General features: G+C 41.4%; 1 protein-coding gene across 4 annotated transcripts in view; it reads left to right on the plus strand.

Annotated features, from left to right (window-relative positions):
- The window catches only part of galnt1 (UDP-N-acetyl-alpha-D-galactosamine:polypeptide N-acetylgalactosaminyltransferase 1), a 214193-nt gene that overhangs the window by 141682 nt on the left and 45096 nt on the right, over nt 1-27415 (plus strand). The window lies entirely within an intron of this gene.

Below are 27415 nucleotides of genomic sequence, written 5' to 3' on the forward strand. Positions count from 1 at the left end.
GGGGTAGGATTAGTAAGTTTGCGGAAGACACAAAGATTGGCCGGGTGATTAACAGTGAGGTTTAGTGTCTTGGGATACAGGAAGATATAGATGGGATGGTCAAATGGGCAGATAAGTGGCAGATGGAATTTAACCCTGAAAAGTGTGAGGTGATACACTTTGGAAGGAGTAATTTGACAAGGAAATATTCAATGAACGGCATGACACAAGGAATTTCTGAGGAACAAAGGGACCTTGGCGCATGTGTCCATAGATCTCTGAAGACAGAGGGGCATGTTAGTGGGGTGGTAAAAAAAGGCATATGGGACACTTGTCTCTATCAATCGAGTCATAGATTACAAAAGTAGGGAGGTCATGTTGGAGACGTATAGAACCTTGGTGAGGCCACAGCTGGAGTTCTGTGTGCAGTTCTGGTCGGCCACATTATAGGAAGGATGTGATTGCATTGGAGGGGGTGCAGAGGAGATTCACCAGGATGTTGCCTGGGATGAAACATTTAAATTATAAAGAGAGGTTGGATAGACTTGGGTTGTTTCCATTGGAGCAGAGAAGACTGAGGGGTGACCTGATCAAGGTGTACAAGATTATGAGGGGCATGGACAGGGTGGATAGGGAGCAGCTGATCCTTAGTTGAAGGGTCAGTCACAAGGGGACATAAGTTCAAGGTGAGGGGCAGGAGGTTTAGGGGGGATGTGAGGAAAAACTTTTTACCCAGAGGGTGGTGACAGTCTGGAATGTGCTGCCTGGGAGAGTGGTGGAGGCGGGTTGCCTCACATCCTTTAAAAAGTACCTGGATGAGCACTTGGCACATCATAACATTCAAGGCTATGGGCCAAGTGCTTGTAAGTGGGATAAGGTAGGTAGGTCAGGTATTTCTCACATGTCGGTGCAGATTTGATGGGCCAAAGGGCCTCTTCTGCACTGTGATTTTCTGTGATTCTGTAAAGCCAGCTGGCCTAGAGGTTTTGATGAATAGAAGGGAAGTAAGTTTGAAATGGTAATTAGATAAACATAGGGAAATAGAAGGTAAGGTGCAAAGGGGGAAATTTGCATTTTTAAATAGGCAATTCAAAAGAGCAGCTGGAATATTACACCTAACCAGGTGAAGCTCAGAAACAATGTGTTTATTTTTTTTAAGCTTACTAGTAAAGTTGGTATTATGAAAAGGTTTTATCGTTAGAAAATTTAAAGTTTTAAAAAAAAAACCTCGTGACAATGAGAATTTTTAGTCAAAGAAGAAATTATGTATAAAGAAAGAGAAGGCTGTTGATAAAAGGAGGAGGGATTCTAAGATCTAAAGCCTCCAGCCTATAAACCTCAAGTCTGTCTGCAAGGACCCAGAGCTGAAAGAAACTAATTTTGAATGTGTCTGCCCAGAGTGTTTTTTGCCAGGGGCCTATTTTAATCTGTTGCTTTACCTGAAGTCTAACTGAGAGTCAGGTTAATTAAGGGATTTTGTAGTTATTATTGTAGTAATTTTGTAGACATATGTATGTGCTTACAATCTTTCTTGTATTAATAAATGTTTAATTTAGTTTTATAAAAAAAAACCTCGAGACTTGGACCTCTTGGTATTACTACTGAATTCAAAGCCTGCATACAAATTGCAAAAATGGGTTATGATAATTGTTTCAAGTTTCCCTCTGGGATTTGAACCTTTAGCCTTTACCATCGGTTGTATCGTAATAATGGAGAGGGTAAAGGATTGCCTTGCTCACTGCCATTCAAATGGATTACAAAAAATTGCAATATGCTAATATTACTATTGATCTATTTAGTCTGTTTCTGTACCAATTCAGTCTTTTAATTAATTTTTTTTATCCATTCACGGGATATGGGTGTTGCTGGCTAGGCCCATATTTATTGTCCATCCCTAATTGCCTTTGAGAAGGTGATGGTGAGCTGCCTGCTTGAATCGCTGCAGTCTATGTGGTGTAGGTACACCCACAGTGCTTTTGGGGACGGAGTTCCAGAATGTTGACCCGGCAACAATGAAGGAACGGCGATATATTTCCAAGGCAGGATGGTGAGTGGCTTGGAAGGGAACTTGCAGGTGGTGACATTCCCATGTGTCTGCTCCCTTGTCCTTCTAGATGGGATGTGGGTGTCACTGGCAAGGCCAGCATTTGTTGTCCATTCCTAATTGCCCTTGAACTGACTTGCCATACCATTTCAGAGGGCAATTTAGAGTCAACTACATTGCTGTGGGTCTGCAGTCACATGTAGGCCAGACCAGATAAGGATATCAGTGAACCAATCGACAGTGGTTGGTTGCTTGGTCACCATAACTGAAACCAGCTTTTAATTCCAGATTTACTGATTGAGTTTAAGTTACACCAGCTGTCGTGTTGGGATTTGAACTCATGTACCCTTCTGGAGTCTGAAGTTCCCAAATAAATATGAAAGTTGAAATTGCACATTTAACTGGATGTTACTAATGTATGTCAGTTTGTCCTTCATAGTTGAAGATGACTACAACACCAACTAGAATTCATTGAGTTAAGTTTCAGGCGCAGTGCGTTCAAAGAAGACTAATCAGTCTAGTTTGAGTACAAACAGATCTGTCACATGTTGCAGGGGTTTGGGGGAACAAGTATTGTTGATGTGGAAGAGGTGCTTGCAGCTCTGGGTTTGCGAAGTTCACAGTTTCTGTTGGCTAGTGCAACTCTGTTCTGTTCATAAGAGGGGCACCTTTGAGGCTGCACCATATAGAGTGATCCTGTGTGAGGTTCTCCCATGTCTCAAGGGCAATGTCAAAACTCTTCAGTGAAATATTCTGGGTGTCTTTGAAGTGCTTTTCTGGCCTCCATGAGAATGTTCCCCTTCATTTAGCCTGCCACATAAGAGCTTTTTTGGCAAGTGCTCTTCAGGCATTCTAGCAGCATGTCCTGTCCATCTTATCTGAGCTCTCTTTAGCAGTGTGGATGCTATGCGTGCTGGTCAGGGGGAGGTTCTCAGTATTAGCAACCTTGTCTTGCCATCTGAACTTAAGTAGTCTCCCCAAGCAGGTCTTGTAAAAGTGGTGTAGCTTGCTGTGTACCTGGAATAAACTGTTCACATTTCACAAGCATACCAGAGAGTGAGAAGGACAACTATTCTGTATATTTCACTTTTATTGAGAGACTAATTCCTTTTCACTCCCAGACAGTTTTTAATAGCTCCCCAAAGACAACCCTGGCATCTCTCAACCATACCAGAGAGTGAGAAGGACAACTGTTCTGTATACTTCACTTTTGTTGAGAGACTAATTCCTCTTCATTCCCAGATAGTTTTTCATTGCTTCCCGAAGGCAACTCTGGCTTTAATTATTCTGGTGTTGATTTAGTTGCCAATGTGAACTGCTCTGAAGAGGATGCTGCCGACGTAGGTACATTTTGTTACAGTCATGTCATATGCCTGTAAAGCTTATTGGGAGATGGACACTACTTTTAAAAAGCAACATGGAATACCTTCACAAAATGGATTCCAGAGAGTCAGGTGACTTCTTCTGTGGTTCCTGTACAGACAAAGACTGACATGTCTGAACATCTCTTTGATCAGTTACTTAAATACAAATGGCCTTCTAGGGTGCTGATTGACTACCCTTCACCATTTCAATGAAAGAGATTTAAAGTGGCAACGCTAGACCCATGAAAATGAAATTTCAAATAGATATTTCGGAGGCTAATCATAGCTGGAATATTGATGAAGTAGCGAACACCCTCCATTGTGTAGCAAATCACTTAGCCGTCAACCCATGGTATGGACAATGGAAAGACAGTGATACCGTTGTCATGTGACAGAAACTGGCTTGTGATGAGAAATACCTGGAAGTAATTTATTAATCTACAAGGACAGGCCAGGGAAACTAGGATTATAGGGAAGCCATCTCTTGCCCGGCAAAAGGGAGGACCCTCTGGTCATAGCATTCAAGGGGTTAACACGCTCCTCCTCTAAAATACATATTGTTGCCGTCAGCCAAGAGGTAAGAAATATCAGAAAACTATTCAACACCTCTCCTCATTCATAACAATTTATTGACTGCTTCAAACGTTTGACCATTTTCTGTAATAGTTGACTTCACATGCTGCTTTTATGGGGTAGGTTGGTGCATGTTCGATTCAGCCAGTGTCCATGGCTATAATGAAGTCTGGCAGAAACCAAACAGAGCATCATTAAGCATTTCGCATTTGAAATGGTTACACCAGCTGCATGTCCTTAGTTTTATCTTAGAATTCCAAAGTGATCAAGAAAACTGAAGATACTTATGCGGTGTGGCAAGCTCTGGGAAGTAACGTACCGTTTTTCAGGGTTCAGAGGAAGGTTTTAATGAAAGGCCCTGAATGTTTAAGAAGAATCTTTTAATAACACTAACTACTGTTGAAGTGATATTTTCTATGGAAGCCTTTTAAGACAAGTCATAATGGGATGAATGGTAAAGAGCTGCAACCCCATATTACATGGAAATATTAATGCAAGGGTGAAATGTGACAAATGTGAGCAAACAAAATGATGTACACACAATGGGTAAGGTGCATAGACTATTTATTTACCAGAAGTTAGTCTAAAGTACTTCAGTTTCCATCCAAAATAGAGATGTGCAAAACCCCCCAAAATCACCTCAGTATTAATGCGGTGTGTCCTTGCCAGTAAACCAGAAACATGTTTTGCGCATGAGCATTAGCTAAATTTCGCATGATTTAGGCATGAACGGTTCCAATTAGGTGACACCATCAAAACGCGTGCTGCACCCCACCAAGTTAGCATATGCAAATCACCCAAATTTTTGCACACGCATAATTCCAATTGTGTAGGTGACATCACATGCACACATACTTATCTTCCTTAAATTGTGAAGTCGTCTGATGTGCATACACAGTTTCATTTGACGTGATCTTTAAACCTTTTGTGTTGGGTGCACCACCATGAGCATGTAGAAAAAAGAAGGCATTTTAAAAATGTGAACATTGCTGAAGTACTCACATCTAAAATAATTTACACCTTGCATCTACTGTTTTGTTTATTTAGTAATTGGACATTTAATGCTATTTGCGAGAGGTTACATGGCTCTTGGGTTGCTTTGTTCAGAGATAAAAATAAATAAATATTACACTGACACTGGATTTGTAGTCTGAACTTTTTTTCTGCCCATTTGCATAGCTCAACATAATGATGATCGATAGGAATTTTTAGTTTTTAAACCTGTAATTGTAGCAGTTTCACAGAGCCCCTAAACAAATGGCATTCACTTTTTGGAGAGGAAAAGGCTTAGCAACAAACCTTTCAAATAAAATAGAAATGAATTGTGATGTGCACATATGAGAAGACAGTGTTCAAAAGAACAAAAGGCACAAAGGATCTGCTACTCAGATGCGGTAAGCTGGGATAGCACCTGATAAACTGTTGCATCTGGTGCATGGACAGCCAGTTTAGCAGTAAGTGTTGGGGACAACAGTTATTTTGTGGTAAATCATAGTTGAGCTGGTAATATTACACATTGGAATACTTCAATCTGGTATCCATACTCGACGAGCACAGCTAATGCCAAGGAATTTTATTTTCTGAGTAAGTTCTGCCAATGAGCTGGAAATGCAATTTGCAGACCACAGCTCTGTCTTCAGAAAATACTTTGCAGATTTAGCCATCATCTCATGACTGCCAAATTTAAAACTGTCTTGCAATACACTGGAAAGGAAGTGGGGATCATAACATTTTGCTTACAAGCTTGACCAAGTAGTGAGTCAGTAGTAATCTTAAATTCCTCCACTGTTTTATACCAGCTGCAAACATAATTAGATAGTATCAAACAGGTGAAGCAAGGTAACCACTAAGGTAACAGAATCCAAGTGAGAAAATGCCAATTTAGTTTTAACACAACAGCTAGTATCAGACTTGCATTTTATTGTGGAGGTATAAATGTAAATCTTTGTTTTACATTAATGTAGGCTGGGGGAAAAGAAGTAATTTTGAGAATATGTTGGCAGATTTGCATCTAATTACTCAAAAGACTGATTCATTCCCCTACATTACAGCATTGATAAAATAGAACATTTTTAAAATATCCTGTATTCCATAGCAACTAAACTGTTACTCGGTTGGCCGTGAAGTGCTTTGGGATGTCTGAAAGATGCTTTATAAACACAAACTCTTTTTAATTCATAATCCCAAATGAAAAGTGCAGACAACCCTTCCAACTTCTGCATCTCATCCTGGTTGCGTTGTCATATCCTGGCATAGAAACATTTAGTATTTTGAACTTATGACATAGTGGGTATCCACAAGCTGGTGTGAGGTGACATACGGCCTATACTTGATCACATTGAAGTTGTAGAAAAGGTATATGGTAAATAAAATGCTATGAGCTATGGAACTATCTTTTTGGGGATGTTCTCGTGGTTTGCAGCCTCCGAAGGTGGATGGGCCTGGTGGTGCCTTGATCGTTGCTTCCCTCTACCCTGGATCCTGCGAGGGAGCCCTCTGCATTGAATCCTCGATTGGGACCTATGTGTAAGCTGGAATGATCACTGGTGCTTAATTTTAGTGATTGCAGTAACACCCTTGAGGAGACTGGATGGCAGCCTCCATTAGAAGCAAGGCAGTGACACCCTTGTTGCTCTCTTCAGAGTCTCCTCCCATTTGCACTGTGAAACTACAGTGTCAATGCAGGAAGCTTTTGTGATTGGCTCTGCATGAGCTACATGTGAAGTTGGTATATTGGATTCATGATTATGATCAAGACAGCAAGCAGCTATAAATTGCATTGACCATGACTTCATCAGGGTTATCTCCCACTTGGCACTTAGGCTGCAAAATTCCGCCTTGTAATGCTGTCATCCTGAGAAAGGACAGCACGTTCGGGCTCCATGGAGCCACTGCCCTTCTCTGCAGGCAGAGCCTCAACAGTCTATTAATCAGTTGGATAGATTGCTGCCCATTTCTGCTCAGTGACTCACCTCATGCTGATTCTAAGGTATGTACAGTGCCTGTGCCCGAGTTGTGGCTGCTTGTGTCAGATCAAATTATGGCATTTCTTCCTCAAACAGTCTCTACTCGGTCTCTGTTTTCAGCCTCCCACATCACTGTTTGGCCAGGTGACAATTCTTGACTGTCTGAAATCCTAAAAGCATTAAGGCAGGGATGGACTAAGGGATTGGCGAGGGAAAGTAAGAGGTGTATAGTTACACCATCTGCAACTTGAAATTTGTAACACTGAAGGGTGAGATGGTGAATTAGGTAGGAACATAATAGCCTGAATTTTCCTGTCAGTGGCGAAGTGATAACACTTGTTGCTGACTACACAAAAAAATCCCTGCTCAACCTAGTTTGTAGGCTGCAGTGAAAACTTCCTCTTCTTGCTGCAGCAGGGCCTAGTATCAGGAGACTCTCAGCTTGTACATTGCCAGCAAAACCACATACCTTATGAATCACAAACTGAAGACTCGTTCCTTGAGGTCAGTCTTCAGCTCAATGACAGGTGAGTTTTTTTTGTTATGATTTTAAATATTTTAAAACAGATCTTACACTTTTTAAAACTTTTATAAATTTCTCCACGTTCACTGTAAGAAAGGCAAATCCGAGCCATTGTCATCCTCGATGTGTTCAGTCCTGCCGCTGACCATTGCCTTGGTGACAGCTGTTCCTATTTTTTCCAGCTCCACACCCTCCATGGGGCTGAGCACATGTAGCCATGCCTGCCCCTCGCTGGTTAGCTGTTGCTGTTGCCTATTATGGATCGCTTTGTCCTGCATGAGAGAGGAAGTTTGCCAGTGAGCATGGCACAACATGTTTGGATGATGTGCCTGCTAACGGATTCATAAGATGTGTGTCTGTGCAGTGCAGAATTTGGAGGTCACTGTAATATCCAGAAGGAGCAGAGGACTGGACTACAATTCAGGAAAATCAACTTCAGACCAGGAATCACTGTAGCAGAGTAAAATTGATAAACAAGTTGTACAGAGCTGTGCAGACTTGCCAGCAAAAATTGCACATTTAAGGTTTGAATTCTGGCAAAAGATCATCAACCTGACATGCTAAATTTGTTTCTCTTTCTACAGATTTTTCCTGACCTGCTAAGTATTTCTAGTACTTTTTTTTTAAAGATTTATAACATCTGCAGTATTTGGCATTTGAACATAAAGTTAAGTATGGTTGGCGTTCGTCAGTGTTGGAAGCAAGATTTAAGCATGGTTGGGGAAAGGCACAGGTAGTATTAAACCTGAACTTGTAATTAGGCTAAAACATCCATTATTAGAGGCAGCAGAATTTAGTGGAAGAGAAGAGAATAGGGGAGAAAAGACAAAGGATAGTGAAGGATTCACAGGAATTCAGATTATAAAAAAGGAACACACCAGCCCAAGAGCCATGTATCCTCTTTCAAATAACATTAGATGTTCTGATTACTAAATAAGCACAATAATAGATAAGTGCCAAATACTTGTATTTCAAACAATTTACAGCTACATTTATTGTTTAAATATGATTTCTCTTCACTGGACTCTCTTCTATACTTTCTTGGTGAAGCCTCCAACATGAAAGGTTTAAAGATCGCAAAGAATAAAGACATGTATGTGTGCCTGATTACATCACCATGTAAGTGAAGGTGCGTATGTGTAGGCACATTATGTCATCATGCATGATTTGAACTATGCATGCAAAAGAAATTCGGGTGGTTTGCATATGTATAAACTCAACCTGCCAAACGAGGACAGTTTTTTGATTATGTCACCAAAGTGAATGGAACCACAAATGCTCGGACAAGTGAAACTCCACTGATGTACAAAATACATTATGTTTTGTTGGCAGGAGTCGCTCCATAGAATTTTAGTCGTTGTGGCTAGAGTATAGATGAGGGGGAGACCACTGGATGTAGTATGTTTGATTAAAGTAACACACGAGGTTATTACTTAAGATTAGGGTTCATGATATTGGGTATGATATATGAGCTTGGATTGGCTAATGAACAGAAAATGGAGATTAGAAAACTTGATCGATTGCAACTAGTGGCATGATGCAAGGATAGGTGTTTGTGCCTCAGCTTCTTACAATCTAAATCAATAACTTCCTTGAGGGGACCTTATGTAGTCTACCAAAATCTGCTGATGATACAAAGCTACTTGGAAAAGTAAGTTGTGACGTGGATAAAAAATGGATGCAAAAGGATTAAGAAAGGCTAAGTGCATGGGCAAAGAGGTGACAGGTGAAGTATAAATTGGAGAAATGGGATCTTATCCAATTTGGTAGGAAGAATAGAAAAACTTTTTTTTTGAAAAGGTGAGAGACAAGTGCATATTGGTAGAAATTTGGATGACTCATAGATGTTTACAGCACAGAAGGAGGCCATTCAGCCCACCGTGTCATCAAGGATCTGACAACATTCATCCCATTTTCCAGTGCTTGGCCCACAGCCCTGGAGGCTATGGCAATGCAAGTGAATATCTAAATACTACTTAAATGTTACAACCACCCGTGAGTTCCAGACTTCCACCACCTCCTGGGTGAAAAAATTTCTCCTCAACTACCCTCTTAGCCTTCTACCTCTTACCTTAAATCTATGCCCCCTAGTTATTGACGCCTCTACTCATGGAAAAAGTGCCTTCCTATCTACCCTATCTAAGTCCCTCATAACCTTATACACCCCTATCAGGTACCCTCTCAATCTTTGTTGCTCCAAGGAAAACAACCCCAGCCTATCCAATCTTTTCTCATAGCTCAGATCTTCCAGCCCCGGCAGCATCCTACTAAATCTCCTCTGCACCCTCTCCAATGCAATCACATCTTTCCTGTAATGTGGTGACCAGAACTGCACGCAGTACTCCAGTTGAGGCCTAACTAGCATTTTATACAGTTCCAGCATAACCTCCCTCTCTTGTATTCTATGCCTTGGCCAATAAAGGCAAGTTTCCCTTATGTCGCCTTAACCACCTTATCTACCTGCCCTCTACCCTCGGGGATCTGTGGATATGCATATCAAGGTCCCTCCGATCTTCAGTACTTTCCAGGGTCATACCCTTCATAGTGTAATCCCTTGCCTTGTTAGCCCTCCCTAAGTGCATTACCTCACACTTTTCTGGATTGAATTCCATTTGCCATTGCTTTGCCCAACTGACCAGTCCATTGATATCCTCCTCACTATTTACCACCCATTTTTGTGTCATCCACGAACTTCTTGATCATACCTCCTATATTTAAGTCCAAATCACTTATATACACCACAAACAGCAAGGCCCCAGCACTAAGCCCTGTGGAACCCCACTAGAAACAGATTTCCAGTCACAGAAACATCCCTCTAACATCACCATAATATAAAAACAAAAACAAAAAAACTGCGGATGCTGGAAGTCCAAAACAAAAACAGAATTACCTGGAAAAACTCGGCAGGTCTGGCAGCATCGGTGGAGAAGAAAAGAGTTGACGTTTCGAGTCCTCATGACCCTTCGACAGAACTTGAGTTCGAGTCCAAGAAAGAGTTGAAATATAAGCTGGTTTAAGGTGTGTGGGGGGGGCGGAGAGAGAGAGAGAAGTGGAGGGGGGCTGTGGTTGTAGGGACAAACAAGCAGTGATAGAAGCAGATCATCAAAAGATGTCAACAACAATAGAACAAAAGAACACATAGGTGTTAAAGTTGGTGATATTATCTAAACGAATGTACTAATTAAGAATGGATGGTAGGGCACTCAAGGTATAGCTCTAGTGGGGGTGGGGAGAGCATAAAAGATTTTAAGATATTTAAAAATAATGGAAGTAGGTGGGAAAAGAAAAATCTATATAACTTATTGGAAAAAAAAGGAAGGGGGAAACAGAAAGGGGGTGGGGATGGGGGAGGGAGCTCATGACCTAAAGTTATTGAATTCAATATTCAGTCCGGAAGGCTGTAAAGTGCCTAGTCGGAAGATGAGGTGTTGTTCCTCCAGTTTGCGTTGGGCTTCACTGGAACAATGCAGCAAGCCAAGGACAGACATGTGGGCAAGAGAGCAGGGTGGAGTGTTAAAATGGCAAGCGACAGGGAGGTTTGGCTCATTCTTGTGGACAGACCGCAGGTGTTCTGCAAAGCAGTCGCCCAGTTTACGTTTGGTCTCTCCAATGTAGAGGAGACCACATTGGGAGCAACGAATGCAGTAGACTAAGTTGGGGGAAATGCAAGTGAAATGCTGCTTCACTTGAAAGGAGTGTTTGGGCCCTTGGACGGTGAGGAGAGAGGAAGTGAAGGGGCAGGTGTTTCATCTTTTGCATGGGCATGGGGTGGTACCGTAGGAGGGGGTTGAGGAGTAGGGGGTGATGGAGGAGTGGACCAGGGTGTCCCGGAGGGAGCGATCCCTACGGAATGCCGATAGGGGGGGTGAAGGGAAGATGTGTTTGGTGGGGCATCATGCTGGAGTTGGCGGAAATGGCGGAGGATGATCCTTTGAATGTGGAGGCTGGTGGGGTGATAAGTGAGGAGAAGGGGGACCCTATCATGTTTCTGGGAGGGAGGAGAAGGCGTGAGGGCGGATGCGCGGGAGATGGGCCGGACACGGTTGAGGGCCCTGTCAACGACCGTGGGTGGAAAACCTCGGTTAAGGAAGAAGGAGGACATGTCAGAGGAACTGTTTTTGAAGGTGGCATCATCGGAACAGATGCGACGGAGGCAAAGGAACTGAGAGAATGGGATGGAGTCCTTACAGGAAGCGGGGTGTGAGGAGCTGTAGTCGAGGTAGCTGTGGGAGTCGGTGGGTTTATAATGGATATTGGTGGACAGTCTATCACGAGAGATTGAGACAGAGAGGTCAAGGAAGTGAAGTGTCAGAGATGGACCACGTGAAAATGATGGAGGGGTGGAGATTGGAAGCAAAATTAATAAATTTTTAAATTAATAAATCTCCCTCCAGGACACCCTGGTCCACTCCTCCATCACCCCCTACTCCTCAACCCCCTGCTATGGCACCACCCCATGCCCACGCAAACGTAAACTCTAACATCACCCTGTGCTTCCTGCCTCTCAGCCAATTTTTGATCCAACATGCCACTTTGCCTTGGATCCCATAGGCTCTTACTTTTTTGACAGTCTGCCATGACGGACCTTATCAAAAGGTCCATGTAGACCACATCAAATACATTACCTTCATCAACACTCTTGGTTACTTCCTCAAAGAATTTGCTCAAATTTGTCAAACATGACCTTCCTTTAACAAATCCATGCTGAATATCCCTGTTAGTCCATGTCTCTCCAAGTGCAGATATATTCTGTCCCTCAGAATTCTTTCAAGTAATTTCCCTACCACCGAGGTTAGACTGACTAGCCTGTAATTTCCTGGTCTATCCCTTCTTCCCCTTTTTTAATAATAGGACAACGTTAGCAGTCCTCCAGTCATCTGGCGTCTCACCTGTGCCCCTTGCCTCCCTCAACATCCTGGGATACATCTGATCCGGACCTGCGGATTTATACAATTTTAAGGCCATTAAACCTACTAGTATCTCCCCTCTCTCTGCGTTAGTTTCCTCTAATATTTCACAGTCCTCAACCCTGATGTCTATACTTGCGTCGTCCTTTTCCATTGTGAAGACCGACGCAGAGTATTCATTGAGGACTGTATTCACGTCTTCCGTGTCCATACACACATTACCTCTATTGTCCCTAATTGGCCCTACTCTTTCCCTAGTTATTCTCTTGCTCTTTATATATTTAAAAAACCCCTTTGGGTTTTCCTTTATTCTATCCACCAATGCTTTCTCATGCACTCCCTTAGCTTTCCTAATTTCCTTTTTAAGTTCCCCACTGCACTTTTTATACTCCTCTAGGGACTCTACAGTATTGAGCCCTCGGTATCTGCCATAAACTTTTTTTTTTTCTTAATCCTAACCTTTAAGTCTTTTGACATCCAGGGTTCTCTGGAATTGGTCCCCCCCCCCCCCCTTTGTCTTTACGGGAACATATTTGCCCTGTTGTACTCTCGCTACTTCCTCCTTGAATGCCTCCCACTGTTCTGTCACAATTTTATCTGCAAGTAGCTGCTCCCAGTCCACTTGTGCCAAATCATATCTCATTTTAGTAAAATTAGCCTTTCCCATGTTTAGAACTTTTATTCCTAGCCCAACCTTATCCTTTTCTATAACAATCCTAAATCTAACTGAGTTATGGTCACTATCTCCAAAATGCTCCCCTACTGATATGCCTTCCACCTGCCCAGGCTCATTTACAAATATTGGGTCCAGAGCTGCCCCCTCCCTTGTTGGGCTTTCTATGTACTGTCTAAAACAGATCTCCTGGATGCAACTTAATTTTGCTCCCTCCCTACCTTGCACACTAAAACTATCCCAGTTAATATTTGGGTAGTTAAAATCCCTTACTATTACTGCCTTAGTATTCTTACACTCCTCTGAAATTTGACTATATATTTGATCCTCTATCTTTCCCTGACTGTTTGGGGGCCTATAGTACACACCCAACAGCGTGTTTGCCCCTTTTGTATTTTTTTCTTATACCCATATGGCCTCATTTGATGATCCTTCCAGGATTTCATCCCTGCTCACTGCTATAATTGATTCCTTGATCAATATTGCGATGCCACCTTCTCTTCTATCCACCTCTCTATCTCGTCTGAATTCCCTATAACCCAGAATGTTGAGCTGCCAATCCTGTTCTTCTTTTAGCCAAATCTCAGTTAAAGCTATGATATCATACTCCCTCGACTCATCTGCCTTATTCCTTGGGCTCCTTACATTAAAATATATTCCATTTAGCCTTGCTAAACTCAATTCTTTCTTATCTAGCCTATGTTTCCTCTGCCTTCCAGACTCACTTACTAGCGTTTTAACTTATAATTCCATCTCAGCTTCTCTCTCCTCTGAACTACTTTTCAGGATCCTATCCCCCCCTGCCAATTTAATTTAAATCCACCCCAACAGCATTAGCAAACCTCCCGGTGAGGATGCTGGTCCCGTTCCTGTTCAGCTGTAACCCGTCCAACTTTTACAGGCCCCGTCTCCCACAGAAACAGTCCGAATGCCCCAGGAATCTAAAGCCTTTCCCCCCTGCACCATCTCTCCAGCCACGCATTCATCTGCTCTATCCTTCTGTTCCTGTGCTCACTACTGCATGGCACCAAGAGTAATCCTGCTTTTCAATTTGTTATCTTAACTCCCTGCTTGCAGGATCTCATTTCTCTTTCTTCCTATGTCATTGGTCCCAACATGGACCACGACCTCTGGCTGTTTACCGTCCCCCTTCAGAATGCCTTATAGCCCTTCCATGACTTCCTTGACCGTGGTATCTGGAAGGCAACAAACCATCCTGGAGTCATGTCTATGGCCTCAGAAGCGCCTGCCCACTCCCTTCACTAACAAATCCTCTACCACTATTGCCCTTCCACACTTCTTCCTCCTCCCCTGAGCAGCTGGACCACTTACAATGCCATGGCTTTGGCTCTGGTTGGCCTCCACAGAGGAACCGTCACTCTCACTGTTTTCCAAGGCTGAGAAACAGTTTGCAAGTGAGATGCACTCGGGGGATTCCCTCACTACCTGCCTGGTCCCCTTCTTCTGTCTGGCAATCACCCATTCCCTCTCTATTTGCACTTCCTCAAGCTGCAGGGTGACCATGTCTTGAAATGGGCTATCCACGACCAAGATAGGTCTTGCATGGTGTCATAGAAACATAGAAAACAGAAGCAGGAGTAGGTCATTCGGCCCTTCGAGCCTGCTCTGCCATTCAATATGATCATGGCTGATGCTCTATCTCAACGCCATGCTCCTGCTTTCTCCCCATATCCCTTGATACCTTTAGAGTCTAGAAATCTATTTCCTTCTGAAATATATTCAGTGACCTGGCCTCCACAGCCTTCTGTGGTAGAGAATTCCACAGGTTCACCACCCTCTGAGTGAAGAAGTTTCTCCTCATCTCAAACATAAACGGCCTACCGCTATCCTGAGATTGTGACAACTTGATCTTGAACCCCAAGATATTCCTCTGGCAACATCCCTGCATCCAGTCTGTCCAGCCCTGTCAGAATTTAATACTTTTCAATGAAATCGCATCTCATTCTTATAAATTCCAGTAAATACAGGCCTAATTGGCTCAATTTCTCCTCATACAACAATCCTGCCATCCCAGGAATCAGTCTGGTGAACCTTTGCTGCACTCCCTCTGTGGTGAGTATATCCTTTCTTGGGTAAGGAGACCATAAAGCTGCACACAGTACTTCAGGTGTGATCTCACCAAGGCCCTGTATAGTTGCAGTAAGACATCCTTGCTCCTGTACTCAAGTCCTCTTGCAATGAAGGCCAACATACCATCTGCCCTGGCTTGGCCTAAATAGCCAAGTGGTTATGGTACTGGGTTTGTAACCCCAAGATCAAGAGTTCAAATCTCACAATGGCAAACTATGAAACAATGTAACTTCATCTGAAACAGATGGAAATGGGTTTGTACTCGAAAGAGATACCATCTGCCGTCTTAACTGCTTGCTGCACCTGCATGCTTGTTTCAGTGATTGGTGTACAAGGGACACCCAGGTCCCACCCAGGTCCTTTTGTACATCAACATTTCCAATCTATCACCCTTTAAATAATGCTCTGCCTGTTTTTCCTACCATTTCCTAACTTCACACTTATCCATGTTATACTGCATCTGCCATGTATTTGCCCACTCACTCAACTTGTCTAAATCGCCTTGAAGCCACTCTATATCCTCCTCACCACTCACATTCCCAGCTAGCTTTGTGTCATCAGCAAACTTGGAAATAATACAAAACAAAAATAAAAATACCTGGAAAAACTCAGCAGGTCTGGCAGCATCTGCGGAGAGGAACGCAGTTAATGTTTCGAGTCCATATGACTCTTCAACTATCTGCAGTTTTTTGCTTTTATCTTGGAAATATTACATTTTGTTCCCTTATCCAAATCATTGATATATATTGGGAATAGCTGGGGGCCAAGCATTGATCCCTGCAGAACTCCACTAGTCACCGATTGCCATTCTGAAAAAGACCCATTTATTTTTCCTCTTGTCTGCTAACCAATTCTCAATCCATGGCAATGTATTATCCCCAATCCCACGTGCTTTAATTTTGCACATTGACCTCTTATGTGGGACTTTATCAAAAGCTTTCTGAAAATCCAAATACACCACACACACTGGTTCTCCGTTATTTATTCTGCTAGTTATATCCGCAAAACTCCAGTACGTTTGTCAAACATGATTTCCCTTTCATAAATCCATGTTGACTTTGTATAATCCCACTGACATTTTCTAAGTGCCCTGTTATCACATCCTTTATAATAGACTGTAGCATTTTCCCTACTTCTGATGTTAGGCCAACTGGTCTGTAATTCCCTATTTTCCCTTTATCATTTTTTAAAATAGTGGGGTTACATGCGCCATCCTCCAATCTGTTGGGACTGTTCCAGAATCTCCAGAATTTTGGAAGGTGACGTGGCCACCTCCTTCAGTACCCTGGGATATATAGACTATCGGGCCTTGGGAATTTATTGGCTTTTAGTCCCATTAATTTCTCCAGTGCTGTTTTTTTAGTAATACTAATTTCCTTCAATTCCTTTATCTCACTAGACCCTCGATTCCCTAGTGTTTCTGGGAAATTATTTGTGACTTCCTCTGTGAAGACAAAACTGAAGAAGCTATTTAAATGCCCTGCCATTTCCTTGTTCTCTATTATAAATTCTCCCATTTCAGACTGTAAGGAACCTACATTTGTCTTCACCAATCTTTTTCTTCTTACAGTGCTCTTTAATGATCCTTGCAGGTTTATTCTCATGTTCTATATTTTCGCCTCTTAATCTCTTGCCCCCCCCCACCCCCCCCGGCCTTTGCTGAATTCTAAACTGCTCCCAAACCTCATGCATGCTACCTTATCTAGCAACCTTATATGACTCCTCTTTGGATCCATTACTATCCTTAATTTCTTTTGTTAGCCATGTTTGGGCCACTTTTCCTGTTGTGTTTATGCTCCAGTAAGGAATATATTACTGTTGCAATGCGTACATTCGTTCCTTAAATATTAGCCATTGCCTATCTACTGTCATGCCTTTTAATGAAGTTCCCCAATTTATCTTAGCTAGCTCACCCCTTAAACCTTCGTAGTTTCCTTTGTTTAGATTTAGGACCCTAGTTCCAAATTGGACTACTTCACTTTCCAATCTGAAGAAGAATTCTATCATGTTATGGTTACTGTTTCCTAAATGATCCCATAGCAACAAGATTATTAATTAACCCCTTCTCATTGCACAAAACCAAATCTCAGATAGCCTGTTCTCTAGCTGGCTCCTTGATGTACTGGTCTGAAAAAATCACCTCATACACACTCCAGAAATTTATCCACCACAGTGTTATTGCTAATTTGGTTTGCCTAGTCTATATGTAGATTAAAGCCACCCATGATTACAATAGCACCCTTGTTACATGCGTCTCTAATTTCCTGTTTAATACTGCCCCCTATCTTACTGCTATTGTTTGGAGGCCTATAGACAATTCCCACTAATGTTTTCTGCCCCTTGTTGCTCCTTAGCTCCACTCAGACTGATCCTACACCTAGATTTTCTGAGCCAATATCCTCTCACTATTGCACTGATTTCATCCTTAACCAGCAATACCACAGCACCACCTTTTCATTTTCGCCTGTCCTTCCTAAATATCGAATACCTTTGGATATTCAGTTCCCAGCCTTGGTCACCCTGCAGCCATGTCTTTGTAATCGCAGTCATAACATACCTGTTTACATCTATTTGCTCTCTTAATTTGTCTACCTTATTGTGAATGCTCCAAGCATTCAGATACAGTGCCTTTAGATTTGTCTTTTTACGCATTTCTTTTGTTCTCTGGCCCTATTTGCTGCTAGCTCCTGTTTCCTCTGCCTTCCACTTTTGCTTTTTACTTTTCTGTCTTTCATTTCTATCTTTGCTTCCCTCTCTTGTGTGTCCCCTTTCAGGTTCCCCTCTTCCACAGTACTAGTGAATACCCCTGCAAGGTGATTGGTCCTGGTCCCGGTGGGGTGCAACCTGTCATGTTTGTACAGGTCTCATCTTCTCCAGAATTGGTTCTAATGTCTCAGGAATCTAAATCCATCCCCCTTGCACCATCTCTCTAGCCACACATTCATCTGCTTTGTTCTCCTACTCCTGATCTTGCTAGCACGTGGCACTGGTTCTAATCCTGAGATTACTACCTTTGAGGTCCTGCTTTTAATTTATTTCCTAGCTCTCCCTATTCTTCTTTCAGAACCTCATCCCTCTTTTTACCTATGTCGTTGGTACTGATATGCACCACGACCTCTAGCTGTTCACCCTCCTCTTCAGAATGCCCTGCAGCTGCTCAGTGACATCCTTGACCCTGGCAATACACCATTCTGGTGTCACATCTACAGCCACAGAAACGTCTATCTGTTCCCCTTATGATAGAATCCACTAATTGCTCTCCCACTCTTCCTCCACCCCCCCCGCCCCCCCCGCCCCCCCCCGCCCCCCCACCACCCCCCCTCCCACCACCACCACACCAACCACTACAGCTGAGCCGCTCATGGTGCCACGGACTTGGCTGTTGTTGCATTCCCCTGAGAAACCATCTCCCCCAGCAGCATCCAAAATGGAAAATCTGTTAGCGAGGGAGATGGACCCGGGGGACTCCTGCACTACCTGCCTAGTGCCTTTACTCTGTCTAAAAGTCACCCATTCCCTTTCTGCCTGCGCATTCTTCACCTGCGGTGTGACAGCCTCACTGTACATGCTATCCACGAAGATCTCAGACCTGTGGATGCACCACAGTGACTCCAGCCACTGCTCCAAATCCGAAACATGGATTTCAAGTAGCTGCAGCTGGCGACACTTCCTGTACATCTGTCACCATGAATACTGGAAGTCTCTTTGACCTCCCACATTGCACAGGAGGAGCATTCCACATGATCAAGCTGTCCTGCCATGACTTACCCTTAAATTACTCCCTTTACTTTTACTTCCTCTAGTTTCGAGCATATTAAGGACAGTAGAAATACTCATCAGGTCCTACTTATCATGACCGCTGCTCTTCTTTCTGAGGAAAGGTCGAAAATGAAAGGATCGCTTCCTTCCCTGTTCACTGAACTCCTTCACTCACCAAACTCCAACTGAAGCACTCAAATGCAGCCCAAGACAGCACTCAGTGCAGCTCAACTGCAGTATCAATTGCTGATGTTCAATACCCTAGTATCCAATGTAGTAGTTGAATATCCTAATAGCTTTGGCAAGTTGATGGGATAATATTCATTCATATGTATATAGACAGTGAATTACATTCAAAGAAGAAAAATGTATAGTTACATTGGGTAATTTCACAATTATATTTACCTAATTTATGCAAGCTTATTATGATGACATGACATAAAGCCTTGAGTTCAAGGAATCACTCTTTCAAATGTTCAGAATTATGAAGGAAGTCTGAAGGATTAGGAACAAAGGATTATATAGAATGCACAATACAGACACAGTTCATTCAACCTAACCGGTGTATGCCAGCGATTCTGATCCATTGGAGCCACTTCCCATCCTTCCTCATCTAATAATATCAGCAGAACCCTCTCCCTCAAATGCTTATCTAGCTTTCCCTTAAATGCACCTGTACTATTCGCCTCAATTACTGGTAGTGAGTTCCACATTCTCATCACTCAATGGATAAATAGGTTTCTTCTCAATTATCTATTTGATTTTTTTGTAACTAGTTAGATTCTTAAACCATATTGTTCCAGCAAGGAATTGGAATTTTTTGTTACGCAGGTAAATCATAGCACCTACTGAATTAATTCCAACTAATTTGAAGTTCCACTTACAGAAAACTATTGGCCTATTGTCATCTTATAAGGTGAGCCTATAGTACACCTTTGTCACCTCTAACATGAGACAAAGCAGTTCTCAGACCACATTCAATTTCTTGTTCCATATAAATTTGAAATTAACATTGATGATGTCATATAGTTGTGAGGGGAGAATTGTGTTACTGCATAGACAAAAGCAAAACCTTTTCAGAGAACTTCTGAACTCTTTGTATGGTGGGGAAATAGAATTTTACCTGTTGCCCAACATCTACTGGCTGTCAGAAAATGGATTTCCACAAGGCATGGACTTAATGGGCCAAATAACCACCATCTGTTCTATTAAGATTCTATGGTTAGCAGACATTTCAGTGGCTAAGATATTTGCAGATGTAGATGTAGAATCAGAAAGATTTATAACACAGAAGAAGGCCATTCAGTCCGTCATGTCTGCTGGCTGAGAGAGAGTTATCCAGCCCGATCTCTTTCCAGATCTTGGTTTGTAGCCTTGTAGTTTATGTGCTTCAAGTTCATATCTAAGTACTTTTTAAATGCAAGAGCAATTCTACCTTTAACATCCTTTCAGGCAGCGAGGTTTTCAACCTTCTGGGTAAAAGAACTCTCTTTAGTAGCCTCCGATCCTTTTACAAATTACGTTAAATCTACACCTCCTGGTTATTGATATCTCTGCTAAGGGAAATAGATCCTACCATTGAACTCTATCTAGGTGCCTCATAATCTTATACTCCTCAATTAAATCTCCCCTCAGCCTTCTCTGCTCCAAAGAAAACAACTCCAACCTATTCAATTGTTTCTCATAGCTAAAATTGTACTGCCCTGGCAATATCCTCTTTGTAGCCTTTCCAGTGGGACCACATCTCATAAAACAGTGACCAGAATTGTATGTAGTACACCAGCTGTGGCTTAACAAAGTTCCATCCAACATTTGTTCTTTGCATTTGGCTGAAAAGGCTCATGCTATTGTCATTTAGTCACTTGGTAGTACAGAACTTGAATATTGCTACATGCTGTCGAAGCTTTCCATCTTGCACTCATCAGGACAGATTCACAAGAATACCAACTCTCAAAGGAAGCGACAATTTATACTGCATGAGAAGAGAGTGGTGATTGGTTGGCCAGTGGACTCTGATTAGTAGAGGCATTGCCCTATAAATTGTTGTTCCCTTTTAGATTTCGTATTCTTGCAAAACTGTCCTGATGAGTGCAAGACAAAAAGCTTCTCCAGCATGTCTTTTTTTTTTAGCAGTGCTCCTGTCATTTCCACATCTTAGATACTAAACATAGAAAGTTTCTTTGCACATAAGGAGGTATAATATTGAGAAAATCCACCCATGATATACTGTGGCTAAGTATTGACAAAGAAAGAAAACTTAATTGCTTCTTGCTTGTTATATAGTAATATATTCCTTATTCAAATTAAATTCTTCTGTCTACCATTGCTGATTATCCCCAATTCTGGATGTTTACTTTGAGCGCTAAATATGATTGTTTTTTTAAAATTACACCAAGCCTTATTCTTGACTTCAGGTTGAATGGAAGCCAACAATAATGATATTAGCATTCAGAATTTGAAATGCTTTGAGGTTTATGAGGAAATAGGCACAAATGGGAATGTATCTTCAAGCTAAAATTGGAAACTGAAAAATAATGCATCATCAAGTAGAACTGCTAGTCATGTAGAAAGACAAACAGGTTGGATCCGAGTACTCTTGTACCAAACTTTCTATGTTTCTGTCTCATAAGAAGTGCAGTCATCAAAAATCTTTATAACTCATTATAATGCTGGAGGTACCATAGCGTTGTTGATAATTATAACCATTGTCCTTTTGATACAAATGTACAAAAAGAGCCAGAACAGTCCATCAAGCAACCCCATCCAGGTATATTATACACTAGTGAACCATCCCATAACCATCTACTGAAAAAGACAAAGAAACCTACAGTCCATTCAGGTAAAATTCTTGGTCCGGAATTTTCCAGCCCCTCACGCCGTCTGGATCTTCCGGTCCCGCTGATGTGAAGGGAGATTTCAATGGCTTGCCGGCCCCGCCACACGGGAACCTGACGTGGTGGGGACTGGAAAATTCCGGCCTTTGAAGTTCCTTTCTAAGAAACTTAGAAAGAACTTAGGCAATTAAGCAAACCTCCAGGAGATCTTATTACTGTTAACTAACAACTTATCTTTTTTAACTTGAAAGCTCCTCTTCACTCAGGAATTTGTCATGGGCTCTTTTCAAAGGCTGTAGTTTAACATATGTAAAATAGCTGTTGTTTAACATGTTAAAGTAGATGTGCACAGAGGACAATGACTGAGGGAGGGTAAGCACTCCTATCAATATAAAGCAACTAGAACAATTGGGCTCCTTTCTCATTAAGACAAAAGGTTTAAGAGGGAATCTGATCAAGGTGTTTAAAATTGGCATTTTTCATAATGTAAATGGGATAAGTATTTTCACTGGTAATTGAGAACTTAACCAAGGCATAATTTTCAGATAATCATTAGAACCTTTCATGCAGAGGGTTGTTAGGACATGACATGTTCCACCAAAATCATTAGTGGAAACAAAATCTATAATAACCTTTACAAAGGAAGTTGGTAAATATTTTGAGAAATACCCTTTTTAAAGTGCAATTGTTAAGATGCTGAATGCACTTAATGGTATTTAGATGCTGTATTGAATGCAGAAATGGAGAGAAAGCGTATAACGTTTTGATAGAGGGTCAACCATAATCATAATGAATGGCGGAGCAGGCTGGAGGGGCTGAATGGCCCACTCCTCCTATTTTCTATGTTTTCTCTCCTCTCAACCTTTAAATATTAAAGCTCCATTAATTTTGAACAGTTGTGATGTTTGTACGTTGATGAAAAATGGTAGTATTGTGATGAAAGTCAGCTTCTAAACTAAGAAATAGAAAGTTAAAACAACTGATTTTATTAGGTTTACTTACACCTCTGAAATTGTATGAGTTCTGTTCCCATTCTTCTAACTGGGGTACAGTTTGGGATAAATCACATGATATACAGCATCATAAATTTAGTGTACATGTGTATAAATGCATAGCATATACTGTGTATGCATGCTGATATATTATACACAGTATATAATGTTGATATTTACCAACACTAACTTCTTAGTGGTGATGTTATGGTGCTCAATAGCTTTTAATATGAAATATTCATCTGGTTTAATTTAATTCATTGTGAAACACATTTTTATATATTTTACAGCACAGTGCTTATTTATACTATCTTATTAAAAATCTTATATCCAGCAGATGGGAAAATTGTCCCATCACACTTCAAAGAATCATTCATGCATCAAGCTTTCAACAAATGGTTCAATTATTCAACATTTGGTTATCATGTGATTCATTCAAAGATGGATAAGTCAGAGAAATTGCCACTTATCTATAACTTTACCTACGTATAGATTAAAATACCACCACTAATCACAAACATCAAATCAGCCAATTAAATTACATAAATGTGTTTCAAAACTACCAATCTGAAACCAGCAACTGTCACAAAATTAGTCAAATCACTTGAACATTTATAAAAATTACTCTTGTCTTCCTTTCTTAACTCAAGTCTGTATATCTAGCTAAAGATAGCACAACATATCTATTTTAAAAGTTTTGAGATGCTGGAGAAAAAAAAATAGCTAAACTTTGCCTTAAAATTGGTCATTTGGTGTCAGGCATGCCTGCAGGATGATTCCTCCATACAGGGTTGCCACTTCTGGACCTGAGGCTTGGGTTCCTCTTAAGACTTGAAGTAGGAAATTGCAACTGATTTTTGGATGCTGGTTGCGTCCTATGTTTATGTGTGAAATGCATTAAAAAGGGTTGCTGTTTTTACCCTTTACTTGTGGAATTATAGTACCAAAATTGTATCATAACTTGTTACATGAAAACCTAGCAGTAAATTTACAAATTACAGTGATGCATAAGCAGCAAGGGAAGATTAAAACTGTCCTTTTTAACATATTTTGTCAAATAAAGATTCTCAACTAACTTTTTTGAAATGAAGTTTTTTTGACATTGATGTTTGCAGTAAGGCGAGAAAATAATGCTAATAAGTTGCTTTGATTCCAAATTGAGGCAATGTGAATAGTGTCACTCAGTATGATCTGGCACATGGTGAATGACCATCTGTTTGAAATGTTGATGACTGAAGACTCAACAATGGAGAAAAACACCCTGATGTAGGGATTACCAGAGCTATAAATTCACTGTGCAAAAAGGGAGGAAAATATATCTTTTATAATCCTGTCAATGCCAAAAAGGAAGCAAGCCTGAGGAAGAAAGAATAAACAAACAAATAAAGTACTTCTATCTTAAGCAACAATGTAAACCTATCAGCAGAGTTAGAGCATAAGGTATAGGATTGATGCTTGTAGGCAGCAATGAATATAAAAACATAAGAAGTAGGAGGCAGGAGAAGATCATATGACCGTTAGAGCCTGCTCTGCCATTCAGTGTGACCATGACTGATCTTGAGCTTCAACTCCACTTTCCTGCCTGCTCACTATATCCCTTGATTCCCTATGAGATCAAAAATCTATCCACCTGAGCCTTAAATATATTCAAAGATGGTGCATCCACAACCCTCTGGGGTAGAGGATTCTAAAGATTCTCTTGGGTAGTAATTCAGAGATTATTGTCTTTGTGGTTCTGCTTTTTAATTTAGACCCTAACTGCTCAAACTCCCTCAACAGAACCACTTTCTTAATCCTATCTATGTTGTTTATATCCATGTGGGCACAACAATTGGATCCTTCCCTTCCCACTCCAAGTTCCTTTCCAGCCCCAAGGAGATATCCTTCACCCTGGCGCTGGGCGGGCAACACAGCCTTCGGAACACTCATTATCAGCTGCAGAATCTATCCCCCTAACTACACTATCCTCTACTACAATTACATTCCCTTTTGCTCCCCCCACTTGAATGGCTTCCTGTACCATGGTGCCGTGGTCAGCTTGCTAATCCACCGTTCTCTCTGCAAGAACCTTGAACCTGTTGGACAATTGCAGGGACTGAGGCCCCTCCATTGCTATCTTCTGGGTCCCTGTGCCTGCCTCACTTGCAATCACACCCTCCTGTTTCTGACCATGACCAAATCAGAAGTACCTTGCCTAAGGGACGTAATTGCCTACTAGACTAAAATGTCCAGGTAACTTTCCCCTCCCTGGTGCATTGCAGTGTTCAAAGCTAAGACTCCAGCTCATCAGCTTGGAGCTGAAGTTCATTGAGATGCAGATAAGTACTGCCGATGTGGTTGCCATGGATCACACTGATGTCCACCAGAACCCACAGGCTGCAGCTGCAACACATCACCTTCCCTGCCATCTTTATTATGTTTAATTTAACTAATTAGATTTCAAGTTTAGAAGTATCACTGAACTGTTACAGCTAGTTATATTAAATAGTTTAATTAGTTAAGCTATAAATTTAATGCAATAGTTATATCTCCCCAGTACCATTTTAAACCATTGACCTGGTTTCAAGGGATAAAATCTTAAAACTCACCAACCAGTCACCTACCTGCTCACCTAACTAATGCCTTTGAATGCTCACCAGCTATTAGTGGCAGAAAAAAAACAGTATAAAAAGCAACACCTCCCCCATCACCGCCACAGTTTCCCAGTTGCAAAAAATTCGCAACTTGGCACTCATTCCTTATCACACTCAGTCTGCATCACCTCCACTTTGTGCTCCCAGTCTGTGAGATTGCAAAACCTGTCTGCTTTTATCGAGGGCTAGTGACTCACACCCAAGTTGTAACTGCTAAGTCAGTTCCCTGTTACAGTAATTAACAACTATTCAAGCAGCCATTTTCAATTGATTGTCAGATAACTGGCACTGTCATGGAGTTTATATTAAAACTAGGCTTTGTAACTAGCTTGCAGTTTTTAAGTTCTAAGTCAAAGTCTAGCTGTTAATCTAATGGTAAACAAAACTTGAAATTATGTGGTGCTCATATGCATGAAAATGGCTCAACACTTTATTACTGAAGATAAAAGTAAGTTGGGGAATAGAGAGGATGGGGTGCTGGAAGAGGATAAAATGAGGTTTTTGGAATGATGGGAAAGGAAAGTAGAAGATTCTGGTGGGCAGAAACATGAATGAACTTGCATTTTATAGCATTTTTCATGACTTCAACATTCCAAAGGTGTTTTGCAACCAGTGAATTACCCTTGACGTATATTCACTGCTATAAAGTATAAAATGTGGCAGCCAATTTGTATACAGCAATCTACCATAAATAACCAGTTAATCTGTTTTTAGATGCTATTTGAGAGATAAGCATTGACCAGGATACTGGGAGAACTCGTCTGCTCTCTTTTGAATAGTGCCATAACACCCATTTGAGAGGGTGGAGTCCTGAAGTCTCACTTAAAAGACTGCATTTCTACAGCACAGCACTCCCTCAGTACAGCACTCCCTCAGTACTGCGCTGAAGTGTCAGCTTAAACTACCTGCTTGACTCTCTGGAGTGGGACCTGAACCTACACCCTTCTAACTCGGGCTCAGTGGTAACATGTAACCTAAGGAGGGGCTCCAATGGTGAAGCAGCTGGATATTGGAGACCCATGCTCTGGGATGCTCTTTAAAAATCTTGTTTGAATTAGAACATTTCTTGCAATACCATGGACTACCAGTAGTAGAAAAAAATGAAAAATGTCCAGTTTATTTGAAAACTGGGTTGCAGTAATACAGCCTGTTACTTCAGGCGTAATTGGGAGCAAGGCCTTCCTGTTGCCAGTCTTTCCTCTGCCAGTTGCTTCCTACAAGAAGCAGAAGAAAATTGGAAAGAGTTAACAAAAAGGAAATGGCACATACCAAAGATTGGCTTTTTGCGTAGGTGAAGACAATTCTTGCAAAAACTGCTAAGCTAACAATTTTGCTCAGTACACTGCATGACATTTTTTGGCAGCTATTTTAAAATGAATAAGTTAAATTAGTGAGCAAAGTAGTCTCACACATATGCTCATCATCGCATCGCATGGCCAACATGTGAACCTATTCAGGTCTAAATCTGTAATGCAGCACTGGTAGACATCTCTGCCGACACCACTTCTGGCCTCAACTGATATCCTTACGTTGGCATTTTCAGCAGCAACTGTGGGTGCTAATCTGGAACAAGGGGACACCAGATTGATTTCTGCCTTCCACTCTCATCACTAATTCAAGGATGTTGTGTTCATCTATACCTCCACAACTTCTCTGGCTGAGGTCATGTACATCAGCACAAAGCAACAATTGAATAATGCCTGTTTGATTTAAATGGCTCAGTACCAAGCAATGTGGAAATTTGTTTGTTCCCAGTAGGTGTCAGTTGTAATTGCATTTTGTATTGTAAACTGTATTGGGGCAGTTGTTGGCCTGTTTATATTGGCATTAGGAGTTTGACAACAGATTGAGTTTGTGGTCTGTTTACACCTGACATATGCTAGTCAATGTGAATTAAACAAATTCACTGCAAATCAGTCCCAATGTAAAGAAAATTGTTTTGTTCCGTAAACTTGAAAGTAGTATAGAGGAAACTGTTGCCAGCTCAGCAAGTAAAAAGCTAGAAAAGGATATATCTCTGAACCAATAACATAATTTTCATTCATCTTCAAATTCTAATTTAATTCAACTTTGTTGC

The sequence above is a fragment of the Carcharodon carcharias genome, chromosome 3 (genome assembly GCF_017639515.1).
Source record: "Carcharodon carcharias isolate sCarCar2 chromosome 3, sCarCar2.pri, whole genome shotgun sequence".
Classification (NCBI taxonomy): Eukaryota; Metazoa; Chordata; class Chondrichthyes; order Lamniformes; family Lamnidae; genus Carcharodon; species Carcharodon carcharias.